The following is an 18,688-nucleotide window of genomic DNA, read 5'->3' as shown; positions in this document are numbered from 1 at the left end:
TCTTCTTGCATGCTTTCCTGATGGCAAGCTCATTACCAGCATCACTGCCCGTGTCGCTGGTGGATGCTCCATGCTGGTCTCCACAACATCCACCCTTTCATGGCGGTTCCTTCCCCGGAACCCTCAGGATTGGCCTTCTTCCTTCCGCTCTAAGAATCCCTGTGCAGTTGAGGTCCAGGTGGTTTCCGTTAGTTCTGTTAGTGCAGTGACAGCCTGTTGTATTCTGCTACTCAAACACAAACACGTGGTCAGCAGTACACATAACTGAAGCAGTCCTAGCCCCTTCCTCCCTCCCTCAGGCCCAGCAACATCTGCCTGGAGATGCGGCTCCCTCCAACCTGTCCTTAGCCACCAGGCTTGCTTCATGGACCCTTCGCCATCCTGGTCAAAGTCTTCACAATGCCCTGTTTGTCAAGGCCCCCCCTTAAACTGTGGCTCCCAGAACTGCACCTTGGGCTTCAGGAATAGCTTGGACAGGAAGGGGCTGAGCACCTCTTTTGGGAGGAGAAGCGACGCCCCTGGAGGGGAAGTCCCTGAGGATTCCTAGGGGCCCACGGGATGGTGCACTCTGTGTGGGGGAGGGGCAGCCGCCCGCTGCCCTGGCCTGTGGAGAGCGCTTGGTGAGTTGAAGCTGCCATCAGAAAATCAGGTTGGAAGCCACAGGAAGCTGTAAGTTTCCTGCAATTTCACGCTCAGCGGGGCTGACACATGCATGGGGAATTTGGCATGATGGATGGGCCCAGTGGGTGCCGTTGAGAGCCACGGAGCTCATGGGAGCCAGGGGCCTGGGCCAGCGTCGCTGAGCAGACCTCAAGCCTCTCCAGCTGGGCTGCCGCCATGCCGGCCCGGCCCCTTAGCACTCACAGATGGTCTCTGCAATCGCGAGCATGGCGAGAGACAGGCAGGCGCTGCGTGTGAGCCGGGTGAGGGATTCCAGCAGCGCTTACGGAACAACCATCAGGCTCTAGCCCTGAACGAGGTGCTGCAGGCGGAAAAGACAGGTGCTGTAGGTATCCCAGGGGCACTCGGACCAGCTGGTGGGACCCCAGGGCCAGTTCTGCTCTCATTGTACCCTCTACGTTGCATTGAGCCTGTCTCTTCTGCCTCTGCCATCAGCCTGGACTCATCCGAGTCCATCACCTGCAAAGCTTCCCCTGCTGTGGGGGGCTTCATCTGTGTCTCCTCAGCAAATGCACCGTGGTGCCTGGCACACAGTGGCTCTTCTCCAAATGCTTGTAGACTTGAGCTAAGCATGGGGGTGGGCGTGTCGGATCAAGCAGTGTCCCCCCCAAAATTCTTGTCCACCTAGAACCTCAAAATCAATGTGACCTTATTTAAAAATAGGGTCACATTACAGATGTAAGTTAAGATGGGGTCACAGGGGATGAGGATGGGCCCTAGGTCCAATAACTGGTGTTGTTAAAAAGAAAGGAGAAGAGACACATAGACAGATACATGGAGGGAGAAGAAGGCTATGTGAAGATAGAAGCCAAAGTTGGAGTGAGGCAGCCACAAGCTGGGGACTCCAAGGCAATCCCCTGCGACCACCAGAGGCTGGAAGAGAGGCCTGGAACACATCCGCCCTCAGGGGCTCCAAGGAACCACCTTGCCCACAATTGCACTTCAGACTTCCAGCCTCAGAATCCAGGAGGGAATACACCTCTGTGGCTTTAAGCCGCCAAGTTTGTGGTCATTTCTTCTGGCAGCCCTCAGAGACTACAGGGTGAGGAGGATGTGAAGACCCTGGGAAGGAGGTGAGAGTCACGGTGTTGATCATGAAGGGCTGAGCTCTTCGTGTGACAACAACCCCACGTCTCCATGGCTTAAGCCACAGCAGTTTCCTCTCATGCCCTCATAGGTCAGCAGGGTGCATGGCTCACCAGAGCCACTCAGGGACAGGCTGGCAGGAGGGCTGCACCTCCAGAGTCTGCACCTCCAGAGGAGGGCATGGTGCACCAGCAAGTTAACGTGGAGGCTGCCAGGAGCACATCCTTTCTGCACAGTGCTCCTTGGCCACAGCCAGCACAAGGCTCCACCCCACCAAGAGGGAGACAGAGGGAGGTCTCCTTTGTGCTCAGAAGGGGAGGGGACCTTGGTACCAGTGATAAGCACTGACATCCACCACAGTCACCAAGGACCAAAACTATCCTGGTCTCAGGACCTCTCACCTGGGAATCCCCATGACACACTCCTCTCTGCATCTATCCACAGTGCAGGGCTGTGGAAACAAGTGTGGGAGTGGCTTTGAATCCTGGCCTGTCACAACCCTCAGCACAAACTTGTCTAGCTCTGATGCATTAGCACTGGTGAAGGAATGAAGGAAGGGGAGAAGGATGGGTGGTGACTGATGGGTGGATGGATGGATGGATAGTGGGTGGACTGGGGATAGATGAATGGATGGATGGATGGATGCATGGATGGATGGATGGATGAATGTGTGAGTGAGGGGATGAATGGGATGGGATGGATAGGGTGGTGGTATCTGGGGGATGGATGAATGGATGGGTGGATGGGTGGGTGGATGAGTGGATGGTGGATGGGTGGGTGGATGGATGGATGTGTGAGTGAGGGGTTGATGGATGCATGGATAGTGGGTGGGTTGGGGATGGATGAATGGATAGGTACATGGGTAGATGGTGGGTGGATGGGTGGATGGATAGGTGGATGAGTGGATAGTGGGTGGATGAGTGGACAGATGGTGGGTGGGTGAATGTGTGGATAATTGGTGGGTGTGTGGATGGATGGTGTGTGAATGAATGGATGGATGGATGGTGGGTGGGCAGATCATGGAGGAATAGATTCATTTTTATTTATTTTGCACCGGATGTTTTCATGAATTATGTAATTTATCCTCGTGCCCCTAGTTATCATGGTTTCTAGTGGACAATCAAGGAGGCTGAAGTCGAGATGCCTAGCTGGTGTTTCCAGGGTCTCACTGGAAGTGGAGGGTAACTGAGGTGGGATTGTAAGCCCAGCCCATGCATGGTCAGGACAGGGTTTACAGCTGGGTTTCCCAAGCTGAGCTGACACTCAGCTCTGCCACTTAGCAGCTGCAAAATCTGGGGCCGGTGGCTTGCTCTTCTAGCCCTCAATTTACGCATTTTCCCATCTGTGAACAATATACTGTTCCTCATAAGAATTATTTGAGTATTAAAAGAAATGTTTTTTATTATTCTGTTATCTCATGGGGACATTTTGGGGAGAAGGAAGATGGGAGGGATGTAGCTGTGATGGCTATAGGAGACTGAGGCTGGCCCAGATGTGGACCATACGCTTCCCCTCTCTGGGGTTGGGGGAACTGCTGGGGGGGGGTGTGGTGGCAAAGTCACTTCTGCAGCCTCACGAAAGCTGCCATGGCCAGTGCTGTGACCCGGACCCATTATCTTAGGCAGGGAGGGGTGCTCCTGGGCCAAGGCTCCCAGCAGGTGCACCCAGGGGCCGTGAGGCTGGACATTTTGTCCCTTCAGAGCGGCCAGCAGCAGAGACTTGGGGATCCCAGGCAGGACTGAGAACAAGATGGCAGCCCAGGTCAGATCCTCCCAGGATGAGCCCCAGAGGAGGGGATTGAGGCAGAACCGCAGAACAGCACAGGACTGAGCCAACAGGGGAGAAGCAAGTTCTGTCAACAGGAGATGAGGCAGCCAGGGAGGTGGTGTGGGCCAGCCCAGCCCTCACTCCTGCGAATCCACCATGGCTGACACACAGTTGAGGCCCTGGACCACTAGAAACAGAGCCTGACATGGTGCCTCTGACTAAGGGAAAGAAGCCACTCCCAAAAGGCCACATATGGTATGATTTCGACTCTAGGACATTCTGGAAGAGGCAAAACAATGGAGATGGTAAAAGGATCAGTGGTTGCCAGGGGCTGGGGAACGGATGAATCAGGGAGCCCAGAGGACTTTTAGGGCAGTGACACCGCTCTGTTCAATATGACGATGGCGGAAACAAGTCAAATGCATTTGTGCAGACCCACAGAACATGCACCAGCAAGAGTGAGCCCTGATGGAGGCTGCAGGCTCAGAGTGATGACGACGTCTCACTGCAGGCTCATCGGTTGTGATACGCACACCACTCGGGCGGGGTATTGAGAGAGGGGAGCCTGTGCATGTGTGGGGGTGGAAGGTATGTGGGGAATCTCTGACTTTCTGCTTAATTTTGCTGCGAACCTAAAACTGCCCTAAAAATAAAGTCTATGAAAATATACAAAAGGCCAGAAACGAAGTGCTAGGGCCTCCCCCTGGAACAGAAGGCCAGGGCTGGGTGCGGCTCTGGGCACAGCAAGAGGACTGTCCAATGGCCATTTCACAAGATCATCACCTCCTGCTGTCCAGCTGGTGACTCTGAGGCTCAAGGAAGGGAAGGGGAGGAACCCTTGCCCTCTGAGTCCCCATCCAGGCTCTTTCCTGGGTGCTCCCTAGCCTGAGAAGGCAGGAGTCCAGCCTGGGCCAGGAGTCCCAGCTGCAGGAAAGCTGCCCCAACCGTGGCCCACAGAACTGGTGGCCCGGGCACACTCTCCTGGAACTTCACCCTGACCTGAGCCAGGCAGGCCTGCTGCTCTCTCTATCCCAGACCCTCACATTTAGGCCTGACATCCCTTCCCTGCTGAACACCATCCAGATGCTGGGATGCAAAGGTGAACAAGATGCACAGGATCCTGCCCTGGGAAGCTCACGCTCTGGTGAGGGTGCCCTCCACGCACAAGGCCGCACACGCATATGCACCTACCTGATGTGTGGTGGCACGCCGGAGTCAGTGCCGTGACGGCTACCGAGTGGAAGGAGATAGGCTAACGAGGGGGCAGTGGGGAGGCCATTCCAAGGTGGACATGGGTACCAGGCCTGAAGGCTGGTCCGACCTAGCTATCCCAGAAGCATGGGCCCAGGTCGTGGGGGCGGCATGTGCCAATGCCCCAGGGCAGAGAGGGCCCCCAGCAGAGAGGTGGGCAGAGCCAGGTCCTGGGGGTCTGGTGAGGAGCCTGGGTACGAGTCCAGGGCAGAGGAAGTCATTGATGTCCTGTGTTTCAGAGGACTCTGGCTGCTGTGAGAGCAGGTGGAGTGAGTGAGGGGCCAGCTGGAGACGCTGGGGCTGATGTCACAACCCCGGGGAGGAGCGTGCATGGAGACAATGGAGCTGGAAGAAGTGGGAAGACAGCAGAGGGACGGGGATTCGCAGGTGGGACGCTGGCAGTGGTAAGGAGAGACAAGACTTGTAGATGCCTGCCCTGGGTCCCCCACAGCAAACCTGAGACAGGATTGCAGGGAGGTGTTCTGCTTGGGAGGGGTTCCAGGGGCACTGTGGGGTGCGGAAGTGAGACCCTGGAGAGAGAAGACCGCAGAGCCCGGTCACTAGTCTGTTGCCTGTTAGAAGGTTCCTCTGGGGTTGTGGAGAACCGGCCCTGGCACTTTCCCAACAGGCTACCAGCCACCGTCATGTGGGTTAGCACTCTGCCACTTCCACCCACCCAGCCTAGGGAAGACCATGATCAGGAGGCCGGAGAATGTCTCAGGTAGACAGAGGGGGAGGTGAGGACACCTCAGGTACAGAGAGAGAGGCGGGAGGTGAGGACACCTCAGTAAGAGAGGCGGGAGGGAGGACACCTCAGGTACAGAGAGAGAGGTGGGAGGTGAGGACACCTCAGGTACAGAGAGAGAGAATTAGGGGGTGAAGATGCCTCAGGTGGAGAGAGAGAGAATTAGGGGGTGAAGATGCCTCAGGTGGAGAGAGAGAGAATTAGGGGGTGAAGGTGACTCAGGTGGAGAGAGAGAGAATTAGGGGGTGAAGATGCCTCAGGTGGAGAGAGAGAGAATTAGGGGGTGAAGTTGCCTCAGGTGGAGAGAGAGAGAATTAGGGGGTGAAGTGCCTCAGGTGGAGAGAGAGAGAATTAGGGGGTGAAGGTGCCTCAGGTGGAGAGAGAGAGAATTAGGGGTGAAGGTCTCAGGTGGAGAGAGAGAGAATTAGGGGGTGAAGGTTCTCAGGTGGAGAGAGAGAGAATTAGGGGGTGAAGATGCCTCAGGTGGAGAGAGAGAGAATTAGGGGGTGAAGTTGCCTCAGGTGGAGAGAGAGAGAATTAGGGGGTGAAGGTGCCTCAGGTGGAGAGAGAGAGAATTAGGGGGTGAAGTTGCCTCAGGTGGAGAGAGAGAATTAGGGGGTGAAGGTGCCTCAGGTGGAGAGAGAGAGAATTAGGGGATGAAGTTGCCTCAGGTGGAAAGAGAGAGAAATAGGGGGTGAAGATGCATAGGCAGAGGGAGAGAATTAGGGGGTGAAGGTGCCTCAGGTGGAGAGAGAGAGAATTAGGAGGTAAAGATGCCTCAGGTGGAGAGAGAGAGAGAATTAGGGGGTGAAGATGCTTCAGGTGGAGAGGCAGGAGTCTGCAGGACCTGCAGGTGAGCTGGGAGGCTGACAGGATGTGGCTGGCCCCAGGAGAATCTCCTTCTGTGCCTTACTCATGGCCCTGGGCCTCTGGCCTAAGGCTGAGCGTGAGCCCATTTCCTGGCACGGGGAAGGATGCATGGGCAAGGACAGTAAGGAGGGTGGGGTCCGTGTTAGCCCCGGGGAGCTGTATTCATCAGGGCTCCTCAGAGAGGCAGAACCAGTTACATATGGAGAGAGAGACATGTAAGAGGAGGTGGGAATTCTCTCCCATGGGAATTCTCTCCTGTGACCGTGGAGGCTGAGGAGGCCCTGATCTGCTGTCTGCAGACTGGAACTCCCAGGAAGCCCACGGTGGGTCCAGCTCTGTTGGTGCTGTGGATGGTCAGATGCTGCCCACCCCCTTTGGTGGAGATGGGTTGTCTCCACTCCATCTATGAACACATACTAATCAATCTCCTCCGGAATCACCCACGTGATCACAGCAGTGACGTTTCACCAGCCATTGGGCAGCCCTCAGTCCAGTGAAGGCGAAGCACAGGAGGACCCAGCAGAGCAACCCAGCCCCGCCATGAGTCAGTCAGCTCTGCACAAAGCCAAAGAGGCAGCCATTCAACTCGCACCTCACATCTGGTGCAAATCCTGTTTCGGGACACGGCTCCAGGCCCTCTTCCTACAGACATCTTCCCGAGCTTCTCCCAAGGGTGAGCGTGCATGTGGAGGGAGGGGCCAGTGAGGTGGGAGGAAAGTCAGGAGTTCCATATGGGGCGCGTCTAGCTTTAGGGGACATCAGATGCCCCCATGCAGGACAGCTGGGTGATGCATTGGGACAGCTGCTGGGACAGCTATGGGCTGGAGTCATCTAGGTAGGGCCCTATGTCTTGCACATGTCTTTGAGCATAACATGTTGAGAATATTTCCACTTGGGACATATTTATACTCAAATATTATCAGAAAGTCAGATTTAGTGGCTGGGTGTGGTGGCTCACGCCTGTGATCCAGCACTTTGAGAAGCCAAGGCAGGAGGACCACTTGAGACGAGGAGTTTAAGACCAGCCTGGACAACATAGCAAGACCCTGTCTCTACAAAAATTAAAATTAAAAAATGAGCTGGGTGTGCTGGTGCATACCTGAAGTCCTGGAGGGTGAGGCAGGAAGATCGCTTGAGCCCAGGAGTTGGAGACTTCAGTGAGCTGTGATCACACCACTACACTCCGGTCTGGGTGACACAGCAAGACCTTGTCTCTATTTTTAAAAAGTTAAATTAATTTTTTAAAAGGAGCAATTCAAATTTAACTGGGCATTCTGTATTTTGTCTGGTGACCCTGAGGGGATGTCCGTTAGAAGAGTCGGGACAGCATAGAAGATCCCTGTTCTTACAGTGAAAGGGCCTCAGGCAGGGGTGGCTGGGGTGGCTGGGAGGGTGTGGGTGCCAGGCTGCCCAGGGCCCTGGAGAGGGTGCACTGTGTTCCCAGGTGATGGGCAGTCACTCAAGACCAGGAGCGAGAGAATGGCAACTCTCAATGTATGCTTTGTAAAGATCACTCTGGCCATCGGGGCAGAGAGGAAAAAAAGAGTCTGGTTCGGGGGGATATGGTTAGGGATATAGCCGGAAGGCCAGGGAGGAGGCTGCTGTGCTCCCTGGAGGGGAGAGGATGGTGGGTGGTGCTGGCGGTGGCAACAGAGAGGCCTTTGCAGGTCGCCTTGACGGAGAAGCAAAGAGAGATGAAATAACATTCCTGTTTCCACCTTCTGGCGAGTAGGATCCAGATTCCGCATGAGGAGTGGGGGGCTTCCCCAAGGAAGGGCCTGCTGGCTGAGAGAGAGGGATCTCTCCCTGAGACGGCAGGTGCTTGCAGGAGGGGCCGCCCGCCTCCCAACACGAGAAGAAGCCGTGGAGGGTAGAGAAGGAGCGGCTTATCCAGGAGACCCCCTCCTCCCAGCACAGACAGCTCACCCCTCGATGTGGCCCTGCACCTGCCCCTCTGTCCCGGGACAGAGAAGGGAGGTCTGCAGCTCTGAGAAGCCACAACAGCCCCCAGCTCGGACAGCCAGGGCCCCAGAGCCGCGCAATTTCACATTGACGAGATGCGTCCCACTCAGGGGCTTTGTGTGAGCGAAACGTTCTTTTTCTGATTCCATTCTTTTTCATACAAAGAAAAAGTCTCATAAAAGGGCCCAAAGCCACAGCGATTCGTCTCCAACTCATTTCAGAGTTTCAATTATCTAAATTATTGCTTTGCCCTGGCAGAAAAGGAAGAGGCTCTATTTTTAAAGTCACTGGGAGATAAGTGCCGGCTTGCCTCCCCTGTCAACAATGCATAAGAATTTTGATCAGGCGCTCATCACGTTTCAATAGCAGCAACAATGGCAGCCACCGGGGTCCCGGGGATTTTATTTTTAGCCTGAAAATCACAAAGGAGGAGCCAGGAGATTTCACACGGCAGCCTGGGCTTTTGAATGTTGCCTCTACAAGGCCAGCCAAAAATCGTGCTTGGCTCCCCGCGAGCTGGGAGAGTCCGAGTGGGAGGGCCACTTGGCTGGGAGCGGAAGGAGCAGCCTCTGGCACCGGCTTCATGCATCCTTCGCGCATCCTTCCACGATGCTCCATTAGCTCCTTCGGCAGATGGCCGGGTACCCGCAGGGAGGGGAGAGCCGGTGCTGCGCGGTCTCTGTCGGCAGGGGCGCTGGTTCCCAGCTGAGGGGCAAAGACCCGGCAGGAGAGAGACAGGGGATGCCAGGAGGCTCAGGGAGACATGTGGGCCTGACAGTTATCACAAGAGGCTTCCTGGAGGAGGCAACTCAGCCTGAGCCTGGGGAAACAAACCTCACCTTGATGGTTGCAGATGAGAGTGGGAAAGGGGAGGGAGGGTGTCCCGGGGCGTGGAGCAGCAAAAGCAAACAGCTGGAGACCGAGAAGAGTAGGGAGCATGGGTGGGCACTGAGTGCAGCACAGAAGAAGGAGGTGAGAGGATGTGGGCACGTGTCCCTGACTCAACCACCCAGGCCAATATGCCAGGACATGGAGGTCCAGAGAAGCTGTGACCCAGGAGAGCGGGCTGCTCTGGTCTCGGTGGCAGTGCCCACAGCTGGGGTTCTGAGCTGGCAACTGCCAGGGTACGAGCTGCAGCCCCCAGCCTCTGAGGGCTCGTACCCTGGCAGTACAGCCTAGCTACAGGGCTGGGAAAGTGATTCCGTGTATCTGACTTCTATACTGGAAAGGAACACAGAGAGGGGTCCAGGTGCTGACAGCCAGAAGACCCCACAGGTGTCAGCTGTGCAGGGTCACAAAGGGGAACACCGGCTGTCGGGAGGGGAAGCTGCTGCGAGCCTGCACGGTGGTCTCTGAAGAGAAGGCCAGGTGTGGGGCAGGCAGGGTGCGCAGACCTGGATTGGCTCGTTGGAATAATTTTGGTAGGTGAATCATTTCAGTAGGCTCTGGGCAATGTGGGTGGTCAGGTGCTGGTGACGCAGCCTCTTGTAGACACAGCCAGTAGACACACAACGGGCCTTGGGTGATTTAGGGCAGGGGGCTAGTGTCCCGGGCTGTGGGGGCCTGATGATGGCAGATGAGTGGTCTTTGGGCGCTGGGTGGGCTGGCTGCATCGGAACAGCACTCTGCGTGGGATCTTCCATCCCTGGGGAGTGGCCAGCCTCTCCTAGTCAGCCCTGGGAGGGGCAGCCTCTCCTGGTCAGCAAGGTGTCTCCGTCAAAGCATGGTAAAATATGCAAAATAGAAAGCACAATGAATACAGTACCTTCCTCTCCAGCCTCTGCTGTTCCGGGGCTGGGCGGGAGATTCCTGTGGGGAAGGAGGCAGCTCTGCCAGGGCTTAAGCCTCAGCTCCCTGTTGGCGGTCTTGTCCTCCTGCCCCTGTGCCTGGTCCTGCCTGTGCTGACAACTTGCTCATGTGATTGCACCAGGTGCCCGGCCTGGCTGCGGGCCTGTGGACCCAGCTTCCAAGCCTGGAGTCTCTGTCCCTACCTCCTGACCTCCTGACAGACTTAGGTCTTATGTGCCCGGGAGCACACACCAGGTCCCCAGCCCTGTGGGAACACACACCACTGACAGAGCCTGGGGTCTGCTCTTCAGACCCTTACAGCCTGGAGACCCCTCTGTCCCTAGCCCTGGAGTGAGGCTCAGGACTGAGGATGGCTGAGTCGTGGCCTCACTCTTGGGCTCTGGGCCTGTGGGAGAGGCACATTCATCCATAGAACCCTAAGTCAAGGCGGGAGGGGCTGTCATTGAGAAAGGCCTCGCAAGCACTGAGTGGCCTCGTTTCCAGTGTGCTGGGAAGTGCAAGGGGTTCTGCCTGAGCCAGGTAGGTGGGGTTGGGAGCAGAGCGAGAGAGAAGCAGATGTTCAGGAGCTGAGCTGAGGTGCGTGCTCAGGAGGGGATTTGGGGGAGTCGGATTTGGGGGGACAGCATGGTGGAGAAGAGAGTAATCCTGAAGCCTTGGCCTCTTGTGTGTTGGGACCTGCAATTTCAATCTCCTCTCTGCCCACCTAACCTATCCACATGTGACCTCCACACCAGACACTTTCCAGGGACCTCCACATCCCTAACGAAGCCCTGAACTCAGAGACCCAGAATGCTGACCCCCTTGCCTCCCTATGCCTCACCCTCTTGGGTATGTCCAACTGGATGAGACCCTGGGCAAGCTGGCTGTGGGTGCCCGAGGTCACAGGGGTAAGCCCTGACACGTGGTCCAGCTTGAGTCTGTTCCTTCTGAAAGGCTCTGACCTGCCAAGGCCCAGGTCTAGCCTGGCCCCTCCCCTCCCTCAGCCTCTCAACCCACAGAGCAGAAGGAAGACTTGTTGGGAAATAGCCCAGGGTGCTGGTGCTCCTACCTCTTGTAGACAGTAGATACACAACCTAAAACAACACACACACACACACACACACACAGACACACACACACACACAGACACACACACACACACTGTTCCTGCCTTGCACCCAGCCAACCTATGCGCTAGGGATGGGTAGAGTCCCATGACTCAGGTCTGAGGCCCTCCGAGGCTTGCAACCCCTTCCCTGGAACTTAATGCAAAATCCTCTGCAGACACTTCTGTGTTCTGCGTTCTCCATGTCATGGCTCACCTCACGAGGCACTGCCTGGGCCTGGTGTGCGTCCACCCCCCGGGTCCCACCGCATCAACTATGTGATGATTAGGGAGCGTGTGGCATTCTCTCGGTGCTGCATCGGCTCCGCCCAGCCCCTGGGAGGGCACTGTCCAGGAAGACCTATCTCCTTGCAGTAGACCGTGAGCAGCCGGCCCTCCCTTGTTTATTTCGGTGTGAAGATGAACAGTGCACATGGAGCAACTCCATCGCCAAACCTCCTTCCCCACTCCTCAGTGGATGGAGTCTTTCCTCAGTGCCTCACTTAACAGCCTGCCTGACAAGGAGTGATGGGCCCAATGGGCTAGGAGATATTAGCTCATTTTCAGGAGGATTCAGGTTTTCCGTTTATCATCCTCCCCCAGCTGTGCTTCCTGGAGTGATTGATGGGGTGAGGAAGGTGAGGGGCTGGTCAGAGGCAGCCAAACCACAGGGAGCTCTCCATTTTCTTCTAGACTTTATCCACCCCAGCCCAACCCTAGCTGTTCACCATGGCTACAGGTCAAGAGAGGGAGGCATCCGGTTGAGGATGGGCTGGCCTTGGGGCCAGAGTCCAGGGGAGGGAAGCAGTGCAAGATGAGGCTTGCACTGGAGGCAGCCAGGGCTGGGCAGTGTGGCCTCAGAAGCCCTTGAGGAGGTGGTCTTGATGCTGGAGCCCTGGCTGTAGGTGTGGGGGTAGCATGTTTGGCTTGTATTTTGAGAAGATCACAGTAAACACAGCACGAAGGGAGGTGGCAGAGGACGTACTATGATGCAGGAAGCCAAGCAGGAGATGAGTCCAGGAGACCAGGAGACAGGCAAGCTGGGGTTGTCAAGGGGACGTAGGAGTGGCTTCCCTGAACCAGGACAGAGTCGTTGATTCATGAAATAGTGGCCCCAGTGCATCACTGGGCTGCAGTGTGCACCTGTCTACCTCTCTACTCACGTTAGATACAATTCACAGAATTGGAACCAAGAAGGGTTTTCTGGCCTGCTCACCCGTATGTTGAGAAGGATACTTGGCATAGTGAAAACATGGAATTTTGGTATTAAACGTGGTTGAATCTCACTTTTTCTTTGTTGTGAGATCTTGGACATATTAGGTGAGACCCTGGACTTGCTTAAGCTTTTATACCTACTTCTGGCCCAGATAGCTCCTAAAACACACCCCTGCCTCATAAGGCTACAGATGCTGCCTGCCTGTTCTCAGCAGGTTAAGTAACAGCCTCACTCCACAATCCGGACATTAGCACAGGTTGGGGGACTAGACCTCCCACACTCCTGGCCTGCAGGTGAACATTATTGATGAGGTCAACCCAAGATGCTAGGCCTTTCACAAGAAATCAACAGACAATGGCTTTGAACTATGGATGATCAATATGGACTATGGATGGCCGATATGGACTATAGATGGCCAATGTGAACTATGGATTGTTGATGTGGTCTATGGATGAACATTATGGACTATGGATGGTCAATGTGGTCTACGGACAATCAGTGTGGACTATAGATAGCCAATGCAGTCTATGAATGGTCAGTGTGGTCTATGGATGGTCAGTGTGGTATATGGATGGTCAGTGTGGTCTATGGATGGTCAGTGTGAACTATGGATGGTCAGTGTGGACTATGGATAATCAATGTGGTCTATAGATGATCAATGTGGTCTATGGATCATCAGTGTGGCCTATGTGTGCTCTATGGATGGCACCCCTGTGGTGCCATCCACACTGACCATCCATAGTCCACACTGACCATCCATAGGCCACACGGAGCCTTCATAGTTCACACTGACCATCCATAGACCACACTGACCATTCATAGGTGACATTGACCATCCATAGTTCACACTGACCATCCATAGTTCACACCGACAATCCATAGGCCACATTGACCGTGCCTCAAATCAGCTCCCACAGTATTCGCTTTTGACAGTATACTGTTGTCTGCGTTAGCAACAGTAGCCTTGCATTTGATGCCCCTTTATTCTTCTCCAAGCACCTCTTCCTATAGGTGGCCTCCTGTGGTCCTCCTAGTGCTGGGAGGGAGGCGGTGTGGGCGTCATCACTCTCCCTTTCAGAAGACACCACCAGCGGGCACCTTCCTCCAGCTGCCACCAGCTGTCCTCTCCCAGGAGGCACCAGCTCCTGGCAGACAGTGCCATCTTTCCTATCAGCATCCCTGGCTCCTGGGTTGGTGGTGCTGAAGGGAGGAGTCTTGTTGCCTGGCCTCACTGCAAGCTAGTGATGGAGCTGAGTCTCTCGTCTCTTAGTCCAGAATCTTCTAAGCATTGCTATTGGCTTTCCTTGTTCCTTATTTTGGAGAAGAGGCCTACAGCCAAAAGCCATTCTGATCTGTTGAGGGGAAATGGAAGCACCGTGGTTTGGGCAGGAGGGGGACTGCCTCGCCCAAAACCCCCCCACCCAAACCCCTCCTCAGGGGTGGCCGGGCAGCCTCAGGGGCAAGGAGCCCTATGGGGCATTGGAATAGAGCCTCCTGGATGAGAGAAACCTTCCCCTAACATCCCAGAGAGGGGCTGCCCACGCATAGGGGGCCTGCACCTGCTCCGGGGTGACCCTGTCCTCCTCCTCCCCAAAGAGGCAACCCCTTTGGAAACCCCTTTCTGAGTTGCCCCTGGAGTGTGCCTGCAATCCCATAATACAACCTCTGGATGGGTTATTGGAGACCCCACCCTTCACCCGCCTAGCTCCCCAACTCTGCAGATTCTAATGCCATACAGCGCTTCGAGGTGCTCTCGAGGCACTTATGCCCAGCCCCAGCTGGCACCTGCTTACAGTGAGTCTGGTGAGGAGGGGCTCCTGGCCACTGGCCCCAGGGGAGACTTTGAAAGGACCAGCCTCGCCTGTCAGCAAGGCAGCTGCCTCCCAGTACCCCAGGGCGTGGGAGAGGCCCTAAACCCCCCAAGGGTTCCCCCTGGAGAGGAAGGAGAGGCCCCAGCAAACGGGTGGGATTATACGAGCCCTGTGGAGCCACCCCAGGCCAAATCTCAGCTTGGGCACTTTGTGTACTGGCAATCCTGTAGTTACCTGGGTGTCCCAAGCCTCTGTTTCCACCTGGTCATTGGAACACCAGTTGTTCTCAGCTCCTGTCTTTATTTCATGTTCTCTTTTGAAAACCTACTGCGTCTCGGGCACTGGGACACTGGACCTAGGAGCCTAGGACTTGTGGTAGGATCTGCCGGCATGAGTGTGGATGGCAGCTCACACTGTCCCTGGGATGGGTAAGGGCATGGTAGGAAATTGTGCCTATAAATCTCAGCAGCAGTGTTGCAGAGAAGGCTGGCTTGTGCGGGAGCAGCCCTTCAGGATTCTCTAACCATGAAAATGATGACAGCAATGGTAACAGCATCATCCACAACAATGATGGGGACGGCGGCAGCCCTCGACGCTGGGCCCTGCAACAGGTGGGCGCCTCCACTGCTCTCATGTCACCCTTGACAACTCTTGGATAGAGACACCAACATGAAGCCTTTTCACAGGGAAGTAAACTCACGCCCGAGGACGTGTGGGAGCGCTCAGCTGTCTGCCCCAAACCCAACCTCCTGTGTCTGCAATAGAGGCACCAGGGACTCACCATGGTGGGAGCTCTGAGACCCAGCTTCGCCTCCTGTGGACGGGCTCCCCTGTCTGCCCATCCCCTGGGAAACAAAGCAGGCTTCCTTAAACACCCATCATGTTTCTGTGGGGTGGGGGCCTCGTGGGCCTTCCCTCCCCAAGCTTTAGAAGGCCCCCCGTGAGCATGAAAACAGGACCCCCAGCCCAGATGACGCCACCTGCAGGCACACACGCACACACCGGTGGGCTTGCACGTGCACGCATGCTATGCCACACTTGGCCACGGGACCACACGAACTTCTCTTTTGCCTTGAGCGAAGCTGAAGGCCGAGGAGAGGAAATGAGGTGGCACAGGAAAGTGTTTTTCCCCATAATTATCGCATCTTGTGTCATCTAATGAGCCGTGGAGGGGCCCGGACGGAACATGTAGGCAGAGTTATTGAATGTTTCCTCACAGTTCACTCAGTTGTAGGAATTAATTGATTTACGGGATGGAAGAGTGAGCGTGTGTTTCTTTGTTAATATGTTTTTCCTTTGTGTGAAAGCAGAGAGGCTGGGCTGTCGGCTGGGCCTGAGGCCTCACCTGCTTTCAGACTGGCCAGGCCCACAGAGCAGAACAAGGTGGGCTCCAGCAGGCATCACCCTCTGAGATTGAAAGCTGAAAACCACCCAGAGGGTGTGGGGGGTGATGTGCACCTGTGAGCACAGGCACCCGTGAGCTCAGGCACCGTGAGGGCAGGCACCCGTGAGGGCAGGCACCCGTGAGCGCAGGCACGCATGAGGTAAGTACAGTCTCTTGCTCACTCTCCCTAAGTGAGTGATGCCTTCTACCATGGGGGTGAGGCAAGAAGAAGGCCCCCACCAGATGCAGCCCCCTGATCTTGGACTCCCCAGCCTCCAGAACTGTAAGAAATCAATCTCTATTCTTTCTGAAGTACTCAGTCTGTGGTATTCTGTTATAGCAGCACAAAATGAACTAAGACAGATCCATGATGTAACAAATGAGGCCAGAATGGAATGTCACATCCTAGCACAAAACCTGACAATCCCATTGGATTCCATCAATAGGCCCCTCCTGAGTCAAGCAGGGGTGACACAGCCTGAGCCAGGGTGACACGGCCCTGCCTGCTGGAGACATGTGGCTCTCCCATTGCCCAGGACACTGGCTGGTGGCAGGGGGATGTGGGAGAGAAGGCCTCTTCCCTTTTCTTTCCCATTCAGAGCAACACTGGTCAGAGGCCTGGCTAGCTCTCAGTCTACCAGGAAACCAGGTCCTTTCTCCTAGAGTTCCCTGCGGCGATGGGAGCTGCAGCCCCTTGTCTCATGGAAGGAAGTCAAGGCAGTGTGGTGCGAGCAGGTCCTTTTGTGGTTGTGGTTCTGGAACGCACACATGTGGGCACTGAGCCACACCTGGCCACATTCTGGCCACAACTATCGCCTTTTTTCTCTGAACCTCAGTTTCCCTTCCTAGATGGCCACCTCCAGAGAAGGAAATAAACCACTGTGAGTGAAATTCTATTTCAGTGCCCCTGGCACAGCAGCACCCAAAAGTCCCTGCTCCCTGCTCTGCCTTCCTCCCAGCCCCAGGGAGCTCCATCTTCCAAATGGCCACACTCAGCAGAACGCATCCACAGGAGGATACCCCTTATTTCAGCTTGGACCAGGCTGCCTTCCCGCACACCTGAGCGCACTGGCCCACGGCCCGTGCTACAGCCTCAATCCTTTCCCACTCCTCTGTCTCCATGTTTGCTGGTTACGTTGCCCTCTCTTCTGGTTGGCAGATTAAATGAAGGGAGATTTGCATAGCAATAAAAAGGTAATTAAAATCACCAACACATGAAAAGGCCATTATGAGATTCCCTGGGAAAGACGCCTCCACTGGTCAGGAAAGATACAGTAAGAGGGTGGGGGGTGGAAAACCAATTAACCAAGCCTGTTAGCCTCCCATTATCAGTGCTGGGACTGCAAATATAAATATTAACTGCTGCAGGGCCAAGTTGTTAACAGACAACCAAACTCATAAATATCTCGCACACAATTAATGGTGATGAAGTGCATCACCATGGTGGGGCTTTGAAGAGCTTGGGGTGGACACTGAGGGGGAAGCGGGTGCGGCTGCCACGGGTCTCCTGCTCCGCATCCACTCATTGCAGATGCAATTGCACTCCCTGATAAGCATCTGATTGCATTTCGAGGTCTGAATTTATGATGTGTCAGTTTATCGGTTTATTCATTATTTACAACCACTTAGAAAGAATATGTGCGTGTCCATATACATACATATATATGGACATACACGCCGATAAAACGAACACACCTGTCAAGTTATTGTGCAGCCGATAATTAAATGAGAGCTCTCCTGGCCAGCAGGAATCCCGGGGTGATCTCCTTTCTGCAGACAGTGGCTTCCTGTGTAACAATGTCAATAAATGACACCGCATTGGCCATAAACAGGCACTCGAAGCTCAGAAACAAATGCCCTGCTGTGGCTTCTCACAGCCTGGGCGCTTCTAGGCATTCTACTGAGGGGCATAATGGCCCCTGCCCCCTGCTGTGATTCCACTCTGGAAAGCGATGGTGAAATCCCAGAGACCACTCTGTTCCAGAGAGAGGCTCTTTCCACCCCAGGAGAAGATCTGTCCAGCCGAATGGAACTGTCTATGGGAGGTCAGAATTCAGGCCAGTTCCCTCCTTCCTGTCCCAGCCCTGCCAGTTGTGCCCCTGGACTCAGATCTGCCCAGATGCCACTCCCAGACAGGAGGAGCCACCGCAGGGTCTGTGGCTCAGGGTCCGGGAAGCATAAAAGGCCACTTTGCTGGAAATGGGATCCATGGCATTGTTCGTGCAGCCAGGGCTGCGCTCCATGAAGCCCAGGAAGTGCTTGGCCCCTGGAGAGACCTAAGCGAGACCCCCTCCCAGTCCTGTGCTGCTTGGATCATTCATTTATTCACTCATTCACTTCTTCCTTTCACGACTTGGTCACCGAGTGATCACTTCCCAAGGGTCTGCCCTGCAGACTGTGGGCAAATGCTGAGAGGTATTAGATGAGTTAGGAGAGTCTCGGTTTGCCCTGCAGACTGTGGGCAAGTGCTGAGGGGTGTGAGATGAGTTAGGAGAATCCCGTGTCCCAGGCTTCATTACCAACTGTTAGGATGCCTGTTTTCTCATCCGTTCTTCCTTTGTCCCTCTGCTGCACTCTCTCCTTCCTTTCTTTCTTTCTCTCAACAAGTGTTATGGGCCAAGCACTGCTTTTAGAGCTAAGCATGGAATAGTCAACAAGACAGAGTCTTTGCTCTCTCTGAGCCTGCGTTCAACGGGAAGAGCAGACATAAATAGAAAACATGTCAAGTGGTGACAAGTGCCGTAAGACAAAGAGAATGATTGTGAAAGTGCTGTTCTCTGTCTGACAACTACGAGCCGAAAGGCCAGGAGGAAGTGTGAGGGCCACAGGGAGGAGGCCCTGGTGGGCTGTGGCTGGGAGGAGTGGGCCGCAGGGGCGGGGGGCAGCATGCCGAAGAGACTGTGCGGGGGTGGTGTTTCACATCACGCAGGCCTTTCTAGGCCATGGTGAAGACTTGGGCTGTGTTCTAAGTGGGGCGGGACCCTTGGAGGGCGTGGGCATGACACAGCTGCGCTTTCACGAG

The sequence above is a fragment of the Nomascus leucogenys genome, chromosome 16, assembly GCF_006542625.1.
Source record: "Nomascus leucogenys isolate Asia chromosome 16, Asia_NLE_v1, whole genome shotgun sequence".
NCBI lineage: Eukaryota > Metazoa > Chordata > Mammalia > Primates > Hylobatidae > Nomascus > Nomascus leucogenys.
Note: the sequence above shows the minus strand (reverse complement) of the source record.